Source organism: Humulus lupulus, chromosome 9 (genome assembly GCF_963169125.1).
Source record: "Humulus lupulus chromosome 9, drHumLupu1.1, whole genome shotgun sequence".
In the NCBI taxonomy this organism is placed as follows: domain Eukaryota; kingdom Viridiplantae; phylum Streptophyta; class Magnoliopsida; order Rosales; family Cannabaceae; genus Humulus; species Humulus lupulus.
The window spans coordinates 83273547-83284645 of NC_084801.1; positions in this window are offsets into that span (position 1 = coordinate 83273547).

The following is an 11099-nucleotide window of genomic DNA, read 5'->3' on the forward strand; positions in this document are numbered from 1 at the left end:
ACACTATCTCTATGGGATCCAGTGCGACATATACACGGATCACAAGAGTCTGAAATATTTCTTCACCCAGAACGAGTTAAACATGAGACAACGGAGGTGGAGGAGTGAGCGCCAGAGTCTGAAATACTCTACCTAGTTGTTTCATATTGTAGGTAAGTGCAAAAGCAAAGTGGAGGAGTAAGCGTCGAAGTCTGATTGTGGATATGTACATGTGGCCCGACCTGGGGAGGTTTTGATGGAACACCATTTTGAAAAGAAAGATTGGTTATTATCTCTTTTATGACATATGTTTTGCTTTAACTTTGTAAAAGAATAGGTGTAATTCTGTTTACTAAAACTAAAAGTGTTCGCACACAATCTTCTTAAAAGTTTTTTTATATGGATTTTTGGTACAATGAATTAAAGTAAAAGTTTAGATTTCTGCATGTTTTGGTCTTGTATGTTTTGAGGGTTGTTACCTAATAAATGCATTCATTCCAAACACACAAATCATAAACAACTTCACATTAATTTTCCAACAAGTATAACGACTCATGCCGAGTAGATGCATATTGCACCCCTATAATGGCCCCGCCACTACAGCGCACATCGCACCCCTGTAATGGCCCCTCCACTGAGGGCCACATTACACATGTAGTGCCGATAACGACCTCAAGGTCGATAACGGCCTCCCGGCCGATCAAAAATCAGCAGCAACCATTCAATACAAACGTTTATAACAACAAATGTCGATATGGAGCAAACATTTACTTTAAACAGATTCACAACACGTCATACTCGTGTTAAATAATCAAGGGTCGATCGATCACAATCATAAATAATCAGTACAAGAATTTATAACAATATAGGTTCATGCAAAGCACACACTACCTTAAACAGATTCATGACACGGCCATCCCCGTGTTCTATAATTGGGGCGCATCCCCTACACTCGGTGCAAGTGTTTGTTTTCTTACCTCAAGTCCTGAGCGATAAAGTAAAGCAATTGCGAGCACTTTCATTTCCTCCTAAGCCTTGCAGTAACCCCCTAGTCACAACATAACAAGGAATAAATATCAATAAATGAACCAAAAAAAGGCTCCTAAACCAATTCCGAGCCTCCAAGACTTTGAACTCTACTAAATCGGGTAGCTAGAACCACTCCCGAGCCCTCAGGTTTGGATTCCCGCAACCAAAAACACAATTTCCCACCTTTCCTCTATTTGAGTCGTTGCGCACCCCTAAAAGGGCAATGGCACTAAACTAAGCAGAGATCCCCACGCCCAAAATCCATGCACAAGTACCGCGGCGCAACCTGCCAAGCATCACAATGCTAAGTCGGTTCGAGGCACCTCCTGCCTCGCTGAGTTCGTGCGGGCCAGGCACCCCAAGAACAGCGTGACCCCGTAAACCTAGAATTTCTTGTGATTTTAGAAATCATAAATTGATTCAACCCACAACAAAAACATCATTCAACCCATTTTCGAGCCTATCCCAACCACAAACCAACAGTACCACTCAAAAACATCATAAAGGTAACATCAAAACACATTAAAACTCCTCAAAATCCTCAAGCCAGAGACTACCCAAAACATACCAAAACAACTCAAAAAATTCAAATATACTTGGATTACCTTATAGAAATTGAACTCCCAGCTAGATTCCTTAGCCTAGCAGCTCCTAATCCTCAACGGAAAGCCTCCAAATTCCACCAAAGATGTCTCAATGATCAAGATTTGAAAGTTTTTAAAAATACCTCCCAAGAGAAAACTTAGAAGAGGGAGAGAGAGAAAACCTATACGAGACAGAGTTACTAAGCTCTAGAACTTAGCCTTTCTCATGGCTGAGAAATGACTAAACTGCCCCTGCCCAATAACTCATTCCTCAAAGCCCACGAGGGCAAAATAGTCATTTGCCCTAATTTCTCATTATCCTCAAAATTTACCACTGATTCCCAATTAGAACGACTTAATCCCAAACAATCACCAATTTAATTCTCATTACCAAATAAATCCCAGTAATATACCAAATTAGTAAAATACCCCCTGGGCTCAACCCGAGTCGGGTATTTAACCCTGTTGTGAAATTTTCACCAAATTGCTCACTAGGATCGCCTCGTGTCGAATATCTCAAATATATCCACATAATAATGTGGTCCCACTCATAAGCATATATATTTACAAATATACCCTTAGTGGGTCAAAATTATGGGAAAAAGCCATTTTTAACAAAAACGGGCCTATAAGCACATTTAATACACTTAAACATGCATAAGCAGTCATATCATGATATAACTCATATAATCCACATATTTATTTAATTAATTACCACATAATTACTCCACTTAGTGACACGTTAACCAAGGCACTAAGCCTTATTAGGAATTTTGGGACGTTACAACTATCCCCTCCTTATAGGAATTTCTTCTTCGAAATTTATTCAAACATCTCGGGATACCGGTCCCGCACATCTGACTATAACATCTAAGTCATTTCTTTACCTTGTTATTTCTTTATAATGTTCTTACTAAGGTGACTGTCTTATTCCTTAAGACTTTATTCTTTACATTCAGAATCTTTACTGCCTTTCTTCACATGATATTTCTCATTGAAATTCCAGCGTCTCTTAACCCAACAGGTATAGCGCTTGATACATCTTTCCTTAGCATCGACACCTGCAACACCCTATGAACCTCCACCCATGCTGGGGTAAGGCTAATTTGTAGACCCCTGGCCTAATTCTTGTCAGGTTCTCAAAGTCCTAACAAACCTATAGCCAAATTTCTCTTTCTTCCAAAATTATCTTATCTCTTTAATCAATGATACTCAGAGAAGTACAAGGTCTCCAATCCTGGAACTCCACGTTCCCGTATTTGAATATGCACTGCTTTTATGTCTTTTCAATAAAGCAGATATTTCTGCTCTAATGATCTTCAATGACGTCATTGGGCCTCTGAACCGTTTCAGGACCTGAATACTTCATGTCTCCCATCTCATTCCTAGAAATGGGTGATTTCCACTCCCTATCTAACAGTATCTCATACAGAGTCACCCTGGTCTTTTATTAGTAAACTCACATGCTTGAAGCATAACGACTAAAATCTTATTTATCCTTTCACATTGCCTATCTATTTGAGGATAACAAGTATTACTAAACCTCAATCTTGCACCCATCTCCCCTTGCGAGTCTTTCCAAAGCTTGGAAATAAATATAGGGTTTCAATCTGGCACTATCGCCTTTGGTGCCTCACGGAGACGTACGTTCTCCCTTCACATATACTAATTCATATTATTACTCGTTCGCATAAGCAAAAAGTGTGTGAACTTATATATCGAGTCGTAACCATTCATGCCAAAATAATCTTACTCACAATCCAAGGTGATCCATCCAGAAGGCCATAATTATCTCCACCCATGTTAACTATTGAATGCCCTAAGGTCATAATAACCCCGTTGGCCTCTAATATTCAATCCTCACTTTCTAAAGGATTAGGCACTTAGCCATCAATATATACAGATTTCAAGTCTTGATACCCATTCATAACTCCTGTAGATAACGAGCATGGAGTGGTATAAAATTCATCCAAAATTTCTATTTTTTTGCTAGCATCTACCGAAACACATAATCGATCCTCATATCTCAACCCACCCATGTTAAGATTGTAGGGTCCTTAACCATTCCTATAAGATTCTCTTTCTGTATCCTACTGTTCGCAAGGTTGTACCTATCAATTTGTTAATCACAAATTTTATACCAATTCTAGTCATTTTTTTCCTTAACTGACTTTTTTGTAATCTATTTCAAATCATACACCTGGTCCGGACCTTTCCAACTTAAGACATTAGCCTCCATGTTAGTTTTCCCTGGGTAGTAAAGGATTTCACTGTCAACCCTTCACTAGTTCTCACCAACGTCTTTATCTCATACCCAAACTCCTATGGGTAACCAAACACTTTAAACTTTTTATGCCAATGTATATCTCACCTTTTTTTTCCCATAAATACAGTCGCCACACCTGAAACACAACCATCATTACTGTCAACTCAAGGTCCCGTGTAGAATATCTATATTTTATTCTTTTGACCCTAGTGAAGCATAAGCAATCTTCTTTCCAGCCTACACACGGACACATCCTAATCCCTGTCATGTCACGCCACCAAACATTATGAATTGCTCATTTTTAAACAACTAAGATAGTATCCACTATACCATCCTTACATATCAGTCAACCACATGATAACATTGATTCCTTGGCGCAATAATCAACCTATGTTTCAACTTTTGGAAACTCGATTCGGATCCATCAGTTCAAAAAAACCTCAGGTCCTAATGTTACTTTAGTCAAGGTATTGCAATCCCCAAAGATGCTTCAAGTAAATGTCGATGTGTTTCGCCAGTCCCGCAATGCTTCTAACCTCTATATTGTTCCTTTGGCCAATCGTTTACCGCTTCTATCTTAACTAAATAAAGCATGATCACCTCGTTTCCCATAATGTGACTCCAACCATGATTCAAAGAAATCTGAACTCAACCCTACCAAAACCTTACATGTAATCCATGCTTCCTCCATCTCTATAACATCAACGAAGTTGTCGCTCGTGTTTCGTCTATAATTGGAAGTAGGCCAAAGAATTCTCAATAAATCTAAAATACAAATTGTCCAAATCATCCTCGAACTCTGTATTTTTTGGATCCTTTCAGGTCGCTAGAGCATTGGTCAATTTAAAAGCCTTCATTGAAAATCCACGACTTCCATACTTGGTGCGAGAGGTCATTCTTGAAATGTCTATTTCCTTGATCCTCAGTTGGTAATAACCAGATCGAGGGTGTAACGCCTTGGTTAACCATGACTATTACACTGTGTGTTTAAAATAGTGCTTAACTCACTAAGCGAGTCATTTAAACTTAAATGTGTAATTAAAGACTAAGTCAAGGTCATGTATTAAAAAGTTTGGTCAACAAAATGATTATTTTTCATTAAAATATTAAGTTTATACACGGGATCCCAAAATAAGTTACAGACTTGTAAAAGACAAATAGAATACAACTTAGTTGTCCTAAGCGGCAAAACAGGGTTCAACCCTAGTTCCTCCCAAGCTATCCCGGTCGTGGAGACCGGGTAGGCTGCACATGTACACACCGTCGCTGAAGCTCTCCAACTCATGGTAGGTCCGGCTATCCTTTTCCCTTACCTGCACCACGTAGCACCGTGAGCCAAGGCTCAGCAAGAAAACTTCAATCAGCATGCACAACTAGGCAACAGTATAAAAGCAATAAACATAAATCATTAGATTCAATCAATAACAGGATATAAGCAACCACCTAACAGTAACATTCAACTCAATCAAATGCATAAACCAAACTCATCAAATAATAGAAATAGTTAAGTGCAAACCACACTTCTATTTATTGTATAATGTCCAGGCCCGGTGCCCTTAGGCCGGGTCCTCTGGTCTTATAGCCGACCCCGGCACCCTTAGGTTGGGTTGCATTCCGCATGTTTGCTATCGGCCTTCGGCACCCTTAGGCCGGCCTGTAAACAGATATAATCACAAATGCACAACAAGTAGTCAAGGGCAGTGTATATAAGCATGCCTATCCAAATATTCTTAGATACAGATATGGTCATTAGCCACAACTCCCACTAATCCTAAAATTGTCTTATATATTCCTAATTAATCCCGACATGCCCAATTAATCACCAAATAATTGCACGTTAACCAATAAATCCTAAATACACACTAAGTCCCTAAAATACCCCTAGGCTCGCCCCGAGGCGGGTATTAGACCCTGTTGTGACTATTTCGCAAATCCGCTCACTAGGATCGTCTCGATCCACACATCCCAAATATATCCCATAACACTAGGGTCTCACTCACAATACCTACATAATTCAAATATACCCTCAACGGGTCAAAAATTACAAATATGCCCGCCTTGACAAGAAGGGGCCCACATGCATATTTAATACTCATAAACATGCATATATATATATTCATATTATCATTTAAATCATGCATGCCACATAATCATACATATATTCCATTAATTCTACATATATTCCATTATGCCCTCCAGGCATTATAATTCAAGGCACTTAGCCTTAATAGCGAATTCAGGATGTTATAGAGGGTAAACTCTTAAGAGCACTGTCTTACCTTACAATTGGTCGAACAAATCATCAATCATTGGCAATGGATACTTATTCCTGATAATTACGTTATTTAGCTATCTGTACTCGATACACGTCCTCAATGACTTGTCCTTCCTATTAACCAATGATGTTGACATATCCCGTAGTGAGAAGCTCAGTCTGATAAATCCTTCATCAATTAGTCCTTGTAACTAAACCTCCTTTTCTTTTAACTTTGTCGGTACCATTTAGTAAAGTTCCTTAGATGTCTGTTCTATTCCCGACGCGAATTCTATCACCCAATCGGTCTCTCAATGCGGTAATAGTTCAAGTAAATCTTTTGGAGACACTTTCAGAACCCTCCAACCAATCTGGTCTCTTCCAATTCAACAGTTCTCGTAATAGGTTTCTGGCCTTCAACACTGAAGTCGTCAGAACATACGGTCCATCCCTAACACTCATATTTACAAAGGGATATTCTCCCACAAGCTCAAAATTACCATTTGATTCCCATCGACCATGATTTAATCCAACTCCTAAAGATTACTAACTCTCTAATTGATAAAAGGGTACCAAACCTCACACCATTCCAATCACAAGGTCTTCAAAATTCAATTACCACCACACTTGATACAACCAGACAATTGGCACTAAATTGTCACCTATGTGGTGTGCCCTCTAGTTAAGTTCTCCAATTCTATTTTCCACCCTGACACTTGCCTCAAGTATCCCAAAATCGTTTATCTGACCTGGCGGTACCACAAATCTTCATACCCTCTCCTTCAGGTAAATGGAGCCATTACCCTTACTAGATCCTGTAAACAGAGGAGTCGTTCTCTGAGCATCGCGCCTTACGACACCCTCTCCAAATCCCTTGTCTCTATCCTATTAACAATACAAGATTTCTCTACCACTCGAGCATACGTAGTAATTCCCAATGCAAATGTAACCCTCCATCGCCATCCATCATAAGATTCAACTCCTAAACACATCCTTCTTTTCTTGTGACGTCTGTAGGCACTATACCATATGTAATCCTTGCCAACCTATTAAGCTTCCAGGAATTTCAATCGCAGTACTAATACCCTAATCCGACTAGTGACCTTATCCACCTTCTCAGTCCAACTTTGTCAATATAATACTTTCCATTTAATATTTACCGGAATCCTCCCCAACTCACTATAACGATAGTCTTATTGTGGGTTATAACCTCCCACCTTATCAAAGCACCAACTCGTGGCATAAACTTGGTGTAAGCCATCCTATCGTAACCCACCATCCTTGTAAGATCAAGGATGGAACTATCCATACTTATTCGATGTTCAGTTCCGCTCTAACTGAATCTATGCCTCCTTCAAAACAAAAGGGTGTTGCTTTCAGAACCTTTCTCACAATGGTTCCAACTAATTTCCCTCACTTCAGGTTGCACCACCAAACTTATTGTTGTCGGTATCACATGATGGCCAACATTCTCTGACAGAATCTATTGCCTCAATTGCTCAGTCCCTCCTCTTGTCTTTTTAATTTAGCTTGCACCATAGTTAACATTTACTCCCACTCCATGCGGACTAATCTAAGGTTCCACTATAACATACTCTGCCTCCCTACTCCTGATGCAGAATCTAGTTAATCGCCTTAGAGGCACTATTCCCAATATTTCTACAATCAATGCTTCCGGTTGTCAGGCAATGACACCAACCTCTAGACTGTTCCATGGTCAAATTCGAACAATTAAAGCATACACAGGAAACAAAAATGCTAAACATCATTTCAATAGCTTCCTCATGTAGTAACAGTGCTAACAAGCATGTCTTTTCTTATTCACATAGTAGTTAAGGGTCAGGCCCTATCAGTATAGCTCATGATCTCTATTCTAGCATGCTGATAAGGCATATCATTCAATTATGTAATCAAACATATATTCAAAACATCAATTACCAAAACATGAGTCGAGCTTGTCTTTAGCACTAAGCGTACATGTTCGGTCAGTCTTTAGGAACCATAAGCCCTGGAAGCTCTGATACAAATTTGCAACGCCCTACTAATCAAGGGTTGTTACACTATGTGTTTAAAATTGTGCTTAACTTGTTAAGCGAGTTTTTTAGACTCAAAAGTATAATTTAAATAACATAAAGGTCTAGGCAGTAAAATTTTTGGATAAAAAGATTTAACTTTTCATTAAGTTTGTAAAAGAGCTACATGGGATCCCAAAAAAAAAATCCTTTTAAAAAACATAATTACAATTATAGTTTTACAAATAGTCGACCTAAGCGACAAAATTCAGACTTTTACATTGAGTCCCTCGATAAATCTTGACCGTGGTGGCCAAGTAGGCCAAACATGTATGCAGTGCTCCCATGCCCTCCAACTCATGGTTGATCATCATTCACCTTGCCCTTAGTTGCACCACAGAGCACCCGTGAGCAGAGGCCTAGCAAGAAAACCCCACATGGCATAACAAATAACCAAATAATCATAAGTAATAAACAACATGCTTCCCAGATAATAAATGCATTCATTCCAAACACACAAATCATAAACAACTTCACATTAATTTTCCAAGTAGTATAACGACTCATACTTAGTAGATGCATATCTCACCCCTATAATGGCCCTGCCACTATGGCGCACATCGCACCTCTGTAGTGGCTCTGCCACTACTAGCTGCATTATGCATGTAGTGCCGATAACAACCTCAAGGCCGATAACGGCCTCCCGACCAATCAATAATCAGCAGCAACCACTCATTGCAAATATTTAAAACAACAGATGTCGATATAGAGCAAACATTTACTTTAAACAGATTCACAACGCGTCATAGTCATGTTCAACAATCAAGGATCGATCGATCATGATTACAACCAGTTGTAACAATATAGGTTCATGCAAAGCAGACATTAACTTAAACAGATTCATGACATGGTCATCCCCTTCTCCTATAATTGGGGCGCATGCCCTACACTCAGTGTGAGTGTTGGTTTTCTTACCTCAAGTCCTGAGCAATAAAGTAAAGCGACCGCGAGCACGATCATTTCCTCCCAAGCCTTTCGACAACCCCTTAGTCACAACATAACAAGGAATAACTATCAATAAATGAATCAACAAAGGCTCCCGAACCAAGTCATAGCCTCCGAGACTTTGAACTCTACTAAACTGGGTAGTTAGAACCATTCCCGAGCCCTCAGCTTTGGGTTCCCGCAACCCAAAATACAATTTCCCACATTTCCTTTATTTGAGCCACGGCTCACCCCTAAAAGGGTAGTGGCGCTCAACTAAGCAGAGAGCCCCACACTCAAAATTCATGCACAAGCGTCGTGGCGCAGCCCGCCAAGCATCGCAGCACTAAGTCCGTTCGAGGCACCTCCTACCTCGCTGAGTTCATGCTGGTCGCGACGCCCCAAGAACAACGCCGCGACGCAACCCGGGGAACCTAGAATTTCTTGCAATTTCAGAGATCGAAAATCGATTCAACCCGCACCAAAAACAGCATCCTACCCATATTCGAGCCTATCCAGACCACAAACAGACAGTACCACTCAGAAACATCATAAAGGTAACATCAAAACACATTAAAACTCCACAAAACCCCCAAACGAGATATTGCCCAAAAACATACCAAAACAACTCAAGAATTTCAAACATACTTGGATTAGCATGTAGAAATTGAACTCCCAGCTGGATTCCCTAGCCTAGCAGCTCCTAATCCTCAACAACAAACCTCCAAATTCCACCAAAGATGTTTCCATGTCAAGAATTGAAAGCTTTTAAAAATTCCTCTCAAGAGAAGGCTTAGAAGAGGGAGAGAAAGAAAGAGTGAAAACCTATACGGGCCAGAGTTACTAAGATCTAGAACTTAGCCTATCTCATGGTTGAGAAATGACCAAAATGCCCCTGGCCAATAACCCATTCCTCAAAGCCCACAAGGTTAAAATAGTCATTTGCCCTAATTTCTCATTATCCTCAAATTTTTACCACTGATTCCCAATTAGATCCACTTAATCCCAAACAATCACCAATTTAATTCCCATTACCAAATAAATCTCGATAATATACCAAATTACCAAAATACCCTTTGTCTCAACCTGAGTCGGATATTTAACCTCGTTGTGACTTTTTTGCAAAATTTCTCACTAGGATCGCCTCGTGTCGAATATCTCAAATATATCCACATAATAATGTGGTCCCACTCATAATCATATATAATTAATGATACACCCTCAGTGAGTCAAAATTCTTAAATGTCTTTTTCAACGGAAACGAGCCTATAAGCACATTTAATACACTTAAACATGCATAAGCAGTCATATCATGATATAACTCATATAATCCACATATTTATTTAATTATTTACCACGTAATTACTCCATGTGCCATCCTGACACACTAACCAAGGCACTAAGCCTTATTAGTAATTTTGGGATGTTACACTTCACATCTCCCCTGGCCACATATTCTCGAATTATGTGATACTTCCTTTCTATATGCTTACTTCTCTTGTGACTTCGAGGTTCTTTCGAGTTGGATATCGCTCTTGTGTTGTCACAAAACAACATGAGCAGTTTATCTATATCTGGAATAACACCAAGGTCTGAATAGAACTTCTTTAGCCAGACTATTTCCTTAGTCGCCTCATATGCAAATATGACCACGTCGGTACAAGGTCCCATCCACTATCACATACCGCAGAGCTTGATAAAGTATTTTTCTTGCGTCCTTTCTATCGTCAGGTAGCCTTCCTATTGTGAGGTATTCCATTATGGGAGTCATCCAAGTCGGTCTTTTGTCGATCATTTCGACTTCTATCATTTCTGTCACACTCGAATTCTCCAAGAACTCTACTGCCACTACATTCAATGTCTCAGCTTCTTTTGTGGTGGCAAGTCATGACAAGGCGTCAGCATTTAAATTTTGCTCGCGAGGTATTTGTTCAACAGAACTGTACTCAAATTCAGATAGTTCTCCCTTCACCTTAGCTAGGTAGGCCGCC